General features: G+C 36.5%; 1 protein-coding gene across 1 annotated transcript in view; it reads right to left on the minus strand.

The window, feature by feature from the left end:
* Window positions 1-14,936, minus strand: part of LOC122791820 (probable isoprenylcysteine alpha-carbonyl methylesterase ICMEL2) — a 437,113-nt gene extending 422,177 nt beyond the window's left edge. The window contains exon 1 of the mRNA XM_044059777.1: window positions 14,812-14,936. The gene's annotated coding sequence lies outside the window, so the exon portion shown is untranslated. The remainder of the gene's footprint in view (window positions 1-14,811) is intronic.
* Between the last annotated feature and the right edge of the window lie 221 nt (window positions 14,937-15,157).

Raw genomic sequence — 15,157 nt, forward strand, 5'->3', positions numbered from 1 at the left:
GGACTGGCATAAGTTTTTTCTTCCCCTGATTTTACAGCATAATCACAGCACTTCATGCAGTTCTGCAGAAGCTTTAATTAAAGTTACTTCAGTACAGAAACTCAGCAGCCACCTGCAGAATGACGCTAAAAACACAGAAAAACCCAAACACTTGCTTCACTGAACCCACAGGCAAGCTGATATCCTTCAAGCCAGAAGCATACTTCTCAACCTCTTAGCACAAGAAATATGGACAAAGCCTAATTATAATGGGGGGACAGAGGCCCAAAAATATGGACACATTTTAAATATTGTTATTATAAACTTGGAAAGTTGCTAGACAAGCAGGACTTGTATTATCATTTTTTACAAAGGAATTATCCGTTATCTTTAATACATACGTTTATCACTGAGGTTACTGAAGCTAGGTATACCAAGTTTTGCTCTATACTTAAATTTGGTTTTAATAATAAATCCTGTAATATCACAGATATGAGATTAAAGTTTCCACTTCCCATTACTCAGAATATGTCTGGTATTACGATTTTTTTTGTCTAAAAATTGGTGTATAATATAAAAAAATAAAGAACTAGTGAATGTATTGGATTACCATCTGAGCTTTTGTTATAAAAAGACCAAAACTTTTAAATCACTGCTTGAGTCTAAAGGTAGTTTCCAGTCTCTTTGCAATACTACTTTATATAGTAATAATAGGAATCGTATGTTTAAGTGTCGAAATTATGCTGCCTGTAAGTATATCTATCATGATACAAGCCTTGTTTCTAAATATTGTAATTACTAAGGAAAATTTCAACATCATTACAACTGTAATTCTTCCAGTGTTGTCTATTTAGGTTTCTGTAAAGCACATTTAAATGTTTACATTGGCAAAATGACTAGGAAGTTATCAGACAGGATTAAGGAACACTATTTATCCATTAAAAATCATGATTTTAAGAATGCTTTAGCGAAACACAGTGCAAAGTATTCCACTTGCACTTCTTTTTAAAGTTCTGTTATTGGAGAAAATTTATAGAAGATAACACATATCTTGAATTAAAAGAACTTGGATGGCGATTGTTTTAAATGCTGATGTCCTCCTTGGTTTAAATGACAATTTAAATATTAAATGTGCCTTGCGATAGTGTAACTAGGAAATTACATGTATTTTAGAGTTGACTGATTGGCTGTTCAGCTTTTTAAATGGTCATTGATTGGTAATTGTTGTCATCTTTGTATTTTTCTGAAGAAGAAGTCCAAATATTAAACTGGCACAAAAACACCGATATCGGTGCAGCCTTTTCGTTCAACCGTAGTTCAGGAATTTTTTTTATGTATGTATTAATGTTCTTCTTTTTGGAGTTTTTTTTTTTTTTTTAATTTGTTTGTAGTTCCATGTGATACTACAGCAGAACATTATCAGGCTGACATCTGACATGAGCTTTGATAGCCAGAGTTTGATGGATTTAATGACCCATAGTATGCCTCCTGAAGTGTTATCCACGTTCCAACTGCTTGCGGAAACTACAGCTAAAACGCAGGGTTTACTGCAGAAACTTGGAGGTCTGTTGCCGGTTCTGAGAATTGTTTTTCATCAAAGAAATAGTGATCTTGAGGCCACCTTGGTTGCCTCTTCAGATACCGATACTGACTTCTTAGAACAGGCCCTTTCCAGTAATGCTAGTAATCCATTCCAGGAAGTCAGTAGAACCAGTTTTGATGTCCAAAGCAGCAAAGTTTCAACTGTGAATTCCAACGGAGATGTTTTTGGCAATTGTAAGTCTTTAGTTTATGAATTAGAAAAATTACTTAGGACTTACAAGAGCATCAAATGCGACATTTTTTATCTTACAAGATGCATTCAAAGTGAAATAGTTCAGTTTGGATTATGTTGTTACAAATTCCAAAATGGCATATAAAAATATAGCCAAATATACAAACAACTTTGTCATATTTATAATAAGGCCAGAATAAGTGCATTGAAAGTTTTAATAGAGCAGAACTGTGGAAAACAAGCAGTGAAAACTGAAATTAGGTCACTATATTTATCAGTTCAGAATCATTCCTTGTTTCATACTGTCAAATACTAATAGGACAGTATTCCCATTAAGATTAATAGACATGTGACCACCATTATTGCCCCCTGCACCCCTGCCCCGCACACCCCTGCATATCATATATACAAACTCCAAGATCGCACTACAGTGAGGAAAAGGGCAAATTTCCTGATCTTCGTAGTACAGCAATCTCCATTCAAAACCTTTGCGCAAACACTCGGTCATCCGGTCTCTTTGGGACTTCCGTTAGAATTTCTGAAATATGATCAACTGATAGGGACCACACACACACACGCGCACACACACACACACACACACACACACACACACACACACACACACACACACACACACACGCACACACGTATGTTCAGTGGATATAAAAAGTGTACACATCCCTATTAAAATGCCAGGTTTTTGTGATATACAAAATTGAGACCACAATAAATCATTTCAAAACTTTTCCCATCTTTAATGTGACCTATGACCTGTACAATTCAATTGAAAAAAAAATCTGTTAGGGGAAAAATATAAAAAGTAATAAATGTACAATAAGCTGGATGCATAAGTGTGCACACCCTTAAACTAATATTTTGTTGAAGCACCTTTTGATTTAATTACAGCATTCAGTCTTCTTGGGTACACACCTGCCATCAATTAAAGAGACTCGGATTAACCCCAAATAAAGTTCAGCTGTCCTAGTAGGATTTTCCTGACAATTACTCAGTTGCCTGCTACAGCAAAAGCCATGGTTCACAGACAGCTTACAAAGCATTAAAGGGATCTCATTGTTGAAAGGTATCAGTCAGGAGAAGGGTACAAAAATATTTCCACAGCATTGGATATACCATGGAGCACAGTGAAGACAGTCATCAAAAAGTGGAGAAAATATGGGACAACAGTGACGTTGCAAAGGACTGGATGTTCCTCCAAAATTGATGAAAAGACAAGATGAAAAGTGCTCAGGGAGGCTGCCAAGAGACCTACAGCAACACTGAAGGAGCTGCAGGAATTTCTGGCAAGTAGTGATTGTATACTACATGTGAAAACAATCTCCCGTATTTTCCATATGTCTAGGCTATGGGGTAGGGTTGCAAGACGGAAGCCTTTTCTTACACAGAAAAATAACCAGGCCCGGCTAAAATTTGCAAAACAATACATCAGGTCTCCCAAAAGGATGTGGGAAAATGTGTTATGGCCTGATGAGACCTAGGTTGAACTTTCTGGTCACAATTCCAAAGGTACGTTTGGTGCAAAAACAACACTTCGCTTCACCAAAAGAACACCATCCCCACGGTGAAGCATGGTGGTGGCTGTATCATGCTTTTGGGTTCCTTTTCTTCAGCTGGAACTGGGGCTTTAGTCAAGGTGGAGGGAATTATGAACAGTTCCAAATACCAGTCACTTTTGGCCCAAAACCTTCAGGCGCCTGCTAGAAAGCTGAAGATGAAGACGAATTTCATCTTTCAACACGACAGTGACCCCAAGCATACATCCAAATCAACAAAAGAATGGCTTCACCAGAAGAAAATTAAAGTTTTGGAATGGCCCAGCCAGAGCCCAGACCGAAATCCAATAGAAAATCTGTGGGGTGACCCGAAGAGGGTTGTACACAAGAGATACCCTTGAAATCTGACATATTTGGAGCACTTTTACAAGGAAGAGTGGGCAAATATTGCCAAGTCAAGATTTGCCATGCTGACAGACTCCAACCCAAGAAAACTGAATGCTGTAATTAAATCAAAAGGTGCTTCAACAAAGTATTAATTTAAGGGTGTGCACACTTATGCAACCAGCTTATTGTACATTTTTTTTTTATATTTTTCCCCTAACAGATTTGTTTTTCATTTGAATTGTGCAGGTTATAGGTCTCATTAAAGGTGGGAAAAGTTTTGAAATGATTTATTGTGGTCTCATTTTTTTATATCACACAAACCTGGCATTTTAATAGGGGTGTGTACACTTTTTATCCACATATACAGACATATATATATATATATATATATATATATATATATATATATATATACAGATATATATATATATATATATACAGATATATATATATATATATATGTGTGTGTGTGTGTGAAAATATGGGTCTACTACGGTTGATTGAAAACTCACTTGATTGAAAATGAAATTACTAGGACCACTTCACTAAAAGCTCACTTGACTGAAAACTCACTTGACTGAAACTCATTTTGTTGAAAGTTATAAATGGCCTTTTCCCCACTGTAGTGTGACCCTGGAGTTAGTATATAAAGTAAGGTGGGGTGGGGGGGCACAGCGCCCCACATTTGGGGTTGTGGTGGGGAAGCCCCCCACATATCTTGGTTATATATTCTGTTTTGTAAACAGTTATTTATTGCACTGGCAAGTATCACTGTGTATAGTTTAAAATGCTTATAATATGTGGGGGGCTGTGCCCCCCCACCCCCCCTTACTTTATATTCTAACTCCAGGGTCGCACTACAGTAGGGAAAAGGCCATTTATAACTTTCAACAAAATGAATTTCAAAGAAATGAGTTTTCAGTGAAGTCAACTTTCAGTGAAGTGGTCCTAGTAATTTCATTTTCATTCAAGTGAGTTTTCAGTCAACTGTAGTAGACCCATACATACACACACACACACACACACACACACACACACACACACACACACACACACACACACACACACACACACACACACACACACACACACACACACACACACACACACACAAACAAAATAACTTCTTGGACTATGGTAAAAATAACCTGCTGAACCAATACATTTTGGTGTTTTGATTCTTGTTTTAATATCGGTACTTCTTCATGTTTTCTGAAGACAGATGGCAAGATGGACTGTACCAAATCTTGGTGTATTCACAATTCAAACTAAAATGCTAAGAAAAGTACCGTAGCTCTATTTGAGAAACAGAAATTTCCCATCTCACACCAGATCAATGACACCTATTCTGCAAACTGAAACAGTTCTTACGGGCCTGGGGGCCTAGGTTGAAAACACACTATCATGCCTCTACAGTAGACTGCAAATCAATCTACTTAGCCAAGCTAAACTCCAAAGGCATTTCCTGTAGTTCAAAAAAGTGTCCTCCTCTACTCATCTCTTATTAAGCCTATAACTAAATCTAATGTCTTCTTCAGCATGTGCCTCTCAATATATCTTGCAAAACTGAAGAGACCCAAAAGATTCCCTAAAGATTATTGGCCAAGAGAATCACAGTATGTACATCTCTCAGCTATCCAGGTAGACTATTTGCCCCCTCCTTGTACTCCGTTTCTTACAGTCTCCTTCATGATTACCTATGCTGACCCTTTCATGCCATAAAAGATCTTGGACTAGTCAATCTCCTTCACCTTCATAAAACAAATGATCCGTCAAATACCTACACCAAGGACCCTAATTTTACACCAGCATATAGACAGGAGTCAATGCCAAGACACATTCCTAACACAAATCATTACTAACTTTAGGAATAGGCTTCTCCCCACATGTCAAAAAGAATAGCATACTAACCACTTTCAAGGTCAATCCTGATGACTGGTTTTGCCTCCCTCTGACCCTACCTTACTCATGTTCTAATTCTAACCCTGCCCTCAACCCTAACCATGGGGAAATCTATTTTCCCTAAAAGTGCCACTACACAAGACACTTATGATTGTGAACACACTTCCCACACACTAAAAACACACACACAACACTAAAACTATCCCCTCACCTAGTCCTTACTTTAATGCTAACCTGCTAACACTCTCATACACACTCCCACCGCTAATGACAAAACTTTCCGTATATTCAAAAGTTTCAGCATTAGTATACATAGCCACTTACCGTAACCCAAAGCATATCTCCCACACATAACCAAACAGTTGATGTTTCTCCATTTGGAAACCCCTGCACTCGACAAAAAATGCTTCTGATCAGAAAACACACTCATGCAATTTGTCGTTATCTGTGTTTGACAAAAAAGTACCCCTATATATGCACACACATGCATATACAGACATATATGGTTGTCCTCTAAATAATGGAACATTCTTAATGTTGTGTTTTAAAAAATGACATTAAGAAGTTCAAACACAGAGAAGACCAAACAGCCTAAATATTGAAAGTACAAAAGGTCGAGGAAGGAAAACTATTTCCTCTCCCGATCTTCACACTAACCACCTCCATAACACTACCCTCAAATTCATCTGAACTGGGCAACTTTACAGAAAGGTTTTTATTAAGGTAAGGCTAGGATTATGCTACAATTTGTCATAGGATATCTGAGACAGTTCATTGTGTGGGCAGCATGAAACGTCTAGTTAAAATGGAAACTGACAGAGATAATAGAAACTGACTGCAGGCATGGCCAGCCTTATGCATTGACAACCTAGACAGCTGCTTAGCATGCCATTCTTATACGGCTGCTTTTCTGTTATTTATTACTTTTTAACTAAGGAAATGTGGTATTCCTTCATTTTAAGAAAATAACTAAATAACATGTGGCACATGTATTCAAAGAAAAGCAGCTGCACTGCCCGTCTTCCAAGCACTGGGTCAGTCATATGTCTCAAGTGCACCTCATTTTGAGGAACATTCCTCATTCCTGCTCCTCCACACTTAAAAGACTCTCTCACCACAGCCCTCATCTTAAACTGATTTGGAAGAACACCCCTGATTTTGTCTCATATTTTGGTCTGCTCCTTGTAACGTTTATGTCTCCCTGGTGAAGTAAACTGACAGACATTTGAGTTTTAAACTTCATAGTGCAAGCCAATCTAAAACCTGTTATTCCACCAGCTTTCTACATACATAACAGAAATATTTAAAATGTGTCCATGACTTTGGGCCTTTGTCCCTATTACTTTTGTTAGCTTTTTCTCTGATTCTTGAGCTAAGAAATCAAGAGGTATATCTGTCACATATTCACTATCAATAACCTTTTTAGCAAATATCTTTGGTAGGTAATAACGAATCATATTAATACAGCAAAAAAAATATATATGAAAACCACAAAAAAGAAGAGCTTTATATAATGCTCATGTATTATTGTTTTTAATTTGTGCTGTTTACTTTTGATAGTAAAATGGAGTTTTTACTGACTGAAATAATTAATTAAGTAATTGAATAATTGTTTCTGTATATAAATGTTGACTCCAGTTTAATGAATTACTCTGTAAAGGCTAGTTGGCCGAGGGGCTACGAGGTTATACTCTGAAGCTATATTGAATTTTGTGTTGCTACAAGATATCTGTCACTGTTTATTCACCAACTGCTAATCCAGTTTGTTGGTTTTTATAACTGTGGATTTGCTACACTGATGCTGCTATATGATTTCTGCAGTCGCTGAATAAATTTTGCTTCTTTTATTTCAAGAAGCGGAGTTCCTGGCATTTTGTGGTTATCATAACATTTGGCATCTTAGTGGTTCGTGGATTTATGATGGCCAGTGACTCATTTGCTTCTTTACCCCGCGTTTTCCAAGAAGTGGGGATGGATCTTTCATGCCGTGAAGGTGAAAATAGAAGTCTAACAACTATTAATAATATTGGTGTTGAACAAGGAAAGGCTAATACTTCAGGTAGCCAAATTGGTGAATTGCAATCAAGTGTGCTGAAGAAATGGGATAAAAATAGATCAGACCAGAATGTTAATTTGTTTGCCGCAATTGGGAAAATGACAGAAGTGTCTAACCAACCAGCGGTACAAGAACTATGTGCACAAATAGAAAAATTGGTATATAAAGAAATATCTGTTTTTTACAATATACACAGTTTGCAACGGTATCAAGAACTGGATATTACTCCTACAGGATTGCGAACTGTTAAAAGTTCATCTACTCCTTTCACTTTAAGTGATGAACAAGAACGCATATTTCATGAGCGTTGGATAGCGGCAGCTCACAGGTGTAGTAGTGAGTGGGTAGCTATCCTTATAGAAAGAGATATGATAAAACGAAATATGTTGAAAACAGAGACTAAAAAGTTATGTGCTGAGATGGTGAAACACACTTCAAATGCTTCACTTGAGAATTTCTTAAATGACATTAATAACAGATTAGTCTCTTATGAAAACGAACTGCTTAACTGTAAACAATTTAAGCTTCAGAGAGACTTTTTGCTTTCCTCCAATCACAAACCCAAACGTCAACAGGTTAATTTTCAAAAAGGGCAGGAAGGGCTAGACTAGCGTTCTACCCTTTATACATCGGCGGAAAGTGCGGCATCTTCAGCGGAAGAGTGAGAAGAAGAAGAAGAAGAAGAGTTTCCTGGTTTGCCAGCAGCTCAACAAGGTGGATCTTTTCAAAGAGCTTTTCGTGGGCCAGTCAGTAACACGGGAACCAAGAAAAGAACATGGTTTGGATATGGAGGTAACAGGGAACAGAACCATGGACCATACAGTAAACGAGGAAAGTGGACATATTAGTAAGGTACGGTTCAGACCCCTATGTGGTTAATATTTCAGGATATGTGTTTAATGATAACCAAATGGCCGTGTTAAATATGAAGTTAAAATTTATCCCCACAGTCATTCCTAGGTTGTATGAATTAAAAAGTGAAATTTTTAAACTTGTCAGAAAAATGCATATAAAGGAATATTTTTTTTAAATCTAGGAATGTTGAAAATGTAGTATTAAGTGAGGATAGTGATTCAGTATCTAATGACAGTTTTTATTCCTGTAACTCTGATATGGATACGAATGCCTATAGTAGATTAGATACTTCTAATATCAGGGTAAACAGTCATTTTATGCCACCCATGAAGAATGAAAATATTTTGCGCTTCAATACAGCAGTTAATGTGACTTTAGAAAAGGAGTTATTTGAATTCAATCAGAAAGCTATCATGTATAATATGACCAAACAGGAATGGAACAGTTTAAAACAATTGAGTGAGGAACATAATTTAGTGTTTAAGCCCTCTGACAAATGAGGAAAGTTAGTGGTCATGAAGAATCATGACTACAATAAAATGTGTATGGAACATCTTAATAACACTGAAGTATATTGTCAAGTGCAAGAAACAAGATATGTGCAGGCAAATATGAATGTTTGATGCAAAAAGGGCTCCGTTTAAATTATTTTACAAAAACAGATGTAGGTGACAAGTTTAGTAGTAAAGACAGTGCAATTGCCAGATTCTGTTGTGTTCCTAAGATATATAAAAGCCAAGTTCATCCACCTGGATGACCAATTGTATCAGCTACAGGATATTTTACACATCAAATAGGCCGCTTTCTACATGGATGTTTGGCCAGATATGTAGTTAAATTACTGGCATATATTAGGGACTCTGTGGATCTGCTTAACAAATTATCACAAATTACCTGGTCACCTGATATGTATTTTCTGGTGATGGATGTTTCAAGTTTATATACCAGTATACAACATCATTTTGGTATGGAGGTTCTTAGCTATTTCATGGGTGATTCTCCCCAAACAGAATATATAAAAGAATCAGTTAATTTCTGCTTGGTCAATAATATTTTTGAATTCCATGGCAAACTGTATCAACAGTTACAAAGTACTGCAATGGGGGCGGTGTTCACCCCTATGTATGCCAACCTATTTATGGGGTTGGTTGAGTATAGTCACATTTATAGAGGCTCATTTTATAATCAGTTTGTTATAAACTACTTTAGATGTATAGATAATTTGATATTTATTTATAAGGGTGGAAGAAATGAAGTAACTAACTTTATTGATTATTTAAATAATAGTAGGTTCTTGATTAAATATGATGGCTTGCAAGAAGGAAATAGAGTTAATTATTTAGATCTTACACTGGAAGGGAGAAGTAAAGGTAACATCATGACTAGAATATATAGAAAATTTGATCAGCCATATGTTTTATGCTAATAGTTGCCATCCGGTACATACAGTACAATCACTTACGTATGATGAAATTTTAAGAACTAAGAGGTTGTTCACAGACATAGAAGAGGCTAAAATAGATGCCATTCAAGTTAGTGATATGTTCATTAAAAGGGGCTACTCATAACAGTTGATTCTAGAGAGCTATAATAAGGTTTTTGGGCAGAAAGCAATTAGATGCAACACCAGACATAGAAATGTAATAAGGACCAATAATGAAAGAGAATGGGATTTGGAACAATTTTTGATTTTTGTATCGAAATATACAATTTTTTCAAATGCGTTGCAGAAGACGTTAGTTGGCTTTTGGGATATAATAAAAAGAGATATTTCTTCTTTGAAAAATTTACAACTTAAATTTTCTTATAAAATAGGTAGGAATTTAAAAAATTCTTGGTACATAGTACCTATAAGAGACCAAATGAAGTAATAACAAAAAATCTAAGTTTGGATATAGGTACTAAACCATGTGGTAAATACTCAATTTGCCAATATATAACTAAAACTTTTGAAGAAATAAATGGAAAAAAATTTCAGATAAAAGGTAGTTACACATGTAAAAGCGTAGGTGTTATCTATGCCATTAGATGTGAATGTAATAAATGTTATGTGGGAGAAACGAAAAGAAGTTTAGCTGAACGAGTTAAGGTACACATAAGAGATATAAAAAATAATAAAATGGTTAGTCCTTTGGGAGAACATAGTTTTGTTGAACATAGAGGGGTTCCTTTAAATTTTAAAGTTATGGTGTTGGAACAAATTATCTCTAATTATGCAAGTGAAAATAGGATAAAATATATTTTGAGAAAGAATCTATTTTCATTTTAAAATATAACACTTTACAACCCATTGGTTTAAATAGGGAATGTAATTGGAAGAGCTTTATATAATGCTCATGTATTATTGTTTTTAATTTGTGCTGTTTACTTTTGATAGTAAAATGGAGTTTTTACTGACTGAAATAATTAATTAAGTAATTGAATAATTTCTTCTGTATATAAATGTTGACTCTAGTTTAATGAATTACTCTGTAAAGGCTAGTTGGCCGAGGCGCTACGAGGTTATACTGTGGAGCTATATTGAATTTTGGGTTGCTACAAGATATCTGTCACTGTTTATTCACCAACTGCTAATCCAGTTTGTTGGTTTTTATAACTGGATTTGCTACATTGATGCTGCGATATGATTTCTGCAGTCGCTGAATACATTTTACTTCTTTTATTTCAAGAAGCAGAGTTCCTGGCATTTTATGTTTTTCATAACATTTGGCATCTTAGTGGTTTGTGGATGTAAAAAAATATATGTTAGTATAAAGAAACAGGTATTAACCATGATGGGAGCATTCCACATGAGGTTGCTAAGTGAATGTTCCACATTTTGCCCACATGTTCCATATTGTGAGGAGCAGTGTTCCACATTATGGAGGATGATTGACAGATACAAGACCAGCAACTGTGCATTTGTACATTCATTGTGTGTAATGGATGTAACATGCATTATTGTGGCCTTTATTTTACATATTTCAATTTTTATTACAGTCAGACAATTAAAAGACAGCAAAGTAGTTGTAATTACTGGGTATGGGGGGTGCCTATGCATGAGAACATCTGATCCTGGTGTTGCCTGTTCACTATTCGGTATTATAGGAAGAAATGTGATTTGTATGACGCAAGCTGGAATACACTGGCTCTTCTCCATATGGCTATTCTCCATATGTCTGGGCTATGGGGTTGCAAGGCAGAAGCCTTTTCTTACACAGAAAAACATCGAAGCTCAGATAAAATTTGCAAAACAATACATTGAGTCTCCCAAAAGCATGTGGGAAAATGTGTTACTGTCTGATGAGACCAAGACTGAACTTTCTGGCCACAATTCCAAAAGGTACATTTGGCACAAAAACAACACTTTAAATCACCAAAAGAACACTGTCCCCATGGTGAAGCATGGCGGTGGCAGTACCATGCTTTGGGGGTGCTTTTCTTCAGCAGGAAGTGGGGCTTTATTCAAGGAGGAGGGAATTATGAACAGTTCCAAATACCAGTCACTTTTGGTCCAAAACCTTCAGGCGTCTGCTAGACAGCTGAAGATGAAGAGGAATTTCACCTTTCAAGACGACAATGACCCCCAAGCATACATCCAAATCAACAAAAGAATGGCTTCACCAGAAGAAAATTAAAGTTTTGGAATGGCCCAGCCAGAGTCCAGACCTAAATCCAATAAAAATCTGTGGGTGACCTGAAGAGAGCTGTGCACATGAGATGCCCTCACAATGTGTGAGATTTGGAGCACTTTTGCATGGAAGAGTGGGCAAATACTGCCAAGTCAAGATGTACCATGCTGATAGACTCCTACCCAAAAAGACTGAATCCTGTAATTAAATCAAAAGGTGCTTCAACAAAGTATTAGTTTAAGGGTGTGCACACATGCAACCAGCGTATTGTACATTTTTTATTTTTATATTTTTTTCCCCTAACAAATTTTTGTTTTTCAATTGAATTGTATACATTATAGGTCACATTAAAGGTGGGAAAAGTTGTGAAATGGTTTATTGTGGTCTCATTTTTTTATATCACAAAAACATGGCATTTTATCATGGGTGTGTACACTTTTTATATCCACTGTATATACCACCTTTGTTCTCTCCTACTCATCTTTCCTCCTAATCCCTAGTCCTGTCATTTATTCCCTCACTAGACTGTGTAAATATACTGCAATTCTTCCAAAGTTAAAATTCTCAGTCTCTGTAGCATCTCTTTATATGAAAGTTGATCATTCACTCATAATTTTAATAACCGTTTCTAATTTTTTTTACAAAAACTTAATGTGCTTTCCTCAAAGTGTCTCTGTAATTTTTCACTGCATTCCAGCTATGGACCTGCCAATGTCCTGCACAGCAGAATTATAACGTTAGCAGGCCTGGATTCCATGCCTTGAGCCATACATCCTTGCAGTCTGCTAACCCTTAGTGATGCACTGTTACTTGAATTCTGATGATTCGTTTTGGGTATAAAAAAGATCTATAGGTCTTTTTACTCCTCTGTGGTTATCACTACCTTCAGAACTATACTGTATGTTTTCCTTAGGATCAGTAGTAACATAACCGCAAACATTTTTTAAATAAAGATCAGATCATGAAGACAAACGGGATGCAGGCCACTCCATTGGAAATAAATTATGTCATCGTCTAAGGTGCATGAAATGAAAAAAAAAAAAAAAAGATGAAATACAAGTTCTACATGGAGGTAAAGTCCACCCCCCACTCCCTTGTAGGAGTTGCACCTTTATGTTCCCCTACTGTAATGTTACTCAGAAGTAGGTACTGCCATAGAAGTGCATGGTCACACTTGGTGAATTTCCCTTCGCACTTAACCACACTGTAAGTTAGCTGTTAGTTTTCTATGAAAACCACCACCACCACCACCAACACCAACAAAAAAACAATAAAAATACAACCGGCCAGTGGATCCAAAACGTCTTTATTGTAAAATCTTTGAATTTGACGTCTCGGCAAAGAAGCCTTTTAGCTGTTAGTTTTCTGCCCACTCCATCAGTCCCACTAGATCCATTCTCTGACTCCCCTTCAGTACTTGACAGTTTCCAATCTTATGCTATCTCTGAATAAATTACTCATAATCTTATTCTCACTGGTGATATCTATCACAAACATGGAAAACAGCATTGATGTCAACATAAACTCTTAATGTATTCAGCCTACATTCATAATGCTTTGTGATTTGCCTTACTGCATCAGACCCTATTCCAGTAGCTTTCAGTATTAAACTGTGTAAAAGGTCATCCTAGATTCCATAAAGACTGAATCATCCTGTCAATCTCAGACCACTTCTGTTGTTACTGATTTATAATGCACACAGGCAATTGTTTAAAGTCAAGAGCTGGAATGTTTAGCTGATGAATGACAATTTCAGGAAGCTCACAGAATTTAAAGAAACATCTCACACTTAAATGAATATCAGAACTAAAGCAAACTGGACGTAACTGCTGCTAGATTCACTGCACCTGCCACTTCCAGAAGCAATTATTAACCCTTGCCTTAACACTGTACATCAATGAATGCAGTATTGCTTAAAGTAGTTAAGAGCACACTATGATTTTGCATGTCTCATATATTTTAGCGGGTCAGAAAATATCACCTGACTGTTTCAGGGCATTCACAGAAAAGCATGTTCATTCTCTGATCTTGATTCCAAATTGTTGTTATATTAAGCAGGTGCTGGTGACAAAGAAGGATGAAAGAAAGGCACAGTGCCGACTTCTCCTTGCAAACACCTTAAAGCAAATGTAACTTAGGCACATAAGTGGATGTATATGCTAAAATTTAAAAAAAGTCACAATTAACAGCAAAACACCACAGTATGTCCCCTTCTATTGCTGGATTACAACATTGCAGGCCATCATAACAGGATGAAAGTCAAGGCTTTAGGGTCATCTACTACAATCTTTGTAAGTGTACGCAATGAAACAAGTACTGCTGCCTTTCGAAGAGATCGTCAATGCCACCCCTCAATCATTTAAAGGCAGCCTGGCACGGCATCATTAATCGGATATATGACACTGCGACGAGTTCCTTTTCCTCAGCCAGAATGAGAAGGGTGGATAGTACTTACTGGTAACTGCAAGCTACAGTAACCACAACACACCTAACTTCGCATGCAGCTTAGGATCAAAGTATTTTTTAACATGCACTGAATCTTAATGTAATATTACTTTTGTAAAATCCATCTATTTACCAAGTAATGTTAGATTATAAAATATCATCACTGTAGCTGGTTCAACTGATATATTCTATTTCGTAACACTACGAGGTATGGTACAGCCTACACAAGAGTTAACAATGGTAGCCTGGTAGCGGTTCAGTAAAATAAATACAGACAGGAGTAAATTGTACCTGTGACTGTTGGCTGGATAGCAAAGGGAGTATTAGTTAAACTATTCCCCACGCAGCCCACCTATAATCCCTGGATTTTAAATCCTGCGTGGATTACTCCCGACCTGTCGTGCACATAACCTTTGGTCAACTCTTTGTTCCGTCAAATTGCCATGCGCATAGGTGTGCCAGGTACTCCAGCCACTGTCAACGGTTGTGGACTTTGTCTGTGTTAGGTAAGGGCAACTGGCATAGAAATCTTTCAGTGTTATAAAATTATAAAAGCAATAATTAAAGTCTGTCTGTCTTTATCCCCCTATTATTTTTAATTTGTTTTTATTTCTAGTGTTATGAAGTTGAGCTAATA

This window comes from Protopterus annectens, chromosome 17.part0 (assembly GCF_019279795.1).
Source record: "Protopterus annectens isolate FY-2018-M chromosome 17.part0, PAN1.0, whole genome shotgun sequence".
In the NCBI taxonomy this organism is placed as follows: domain Eukaryota; kingdom Metazoa; phylum Chordata; order Ceratodontiformes; family Protopteridae; genus Protopterus; species Protopterus annectens.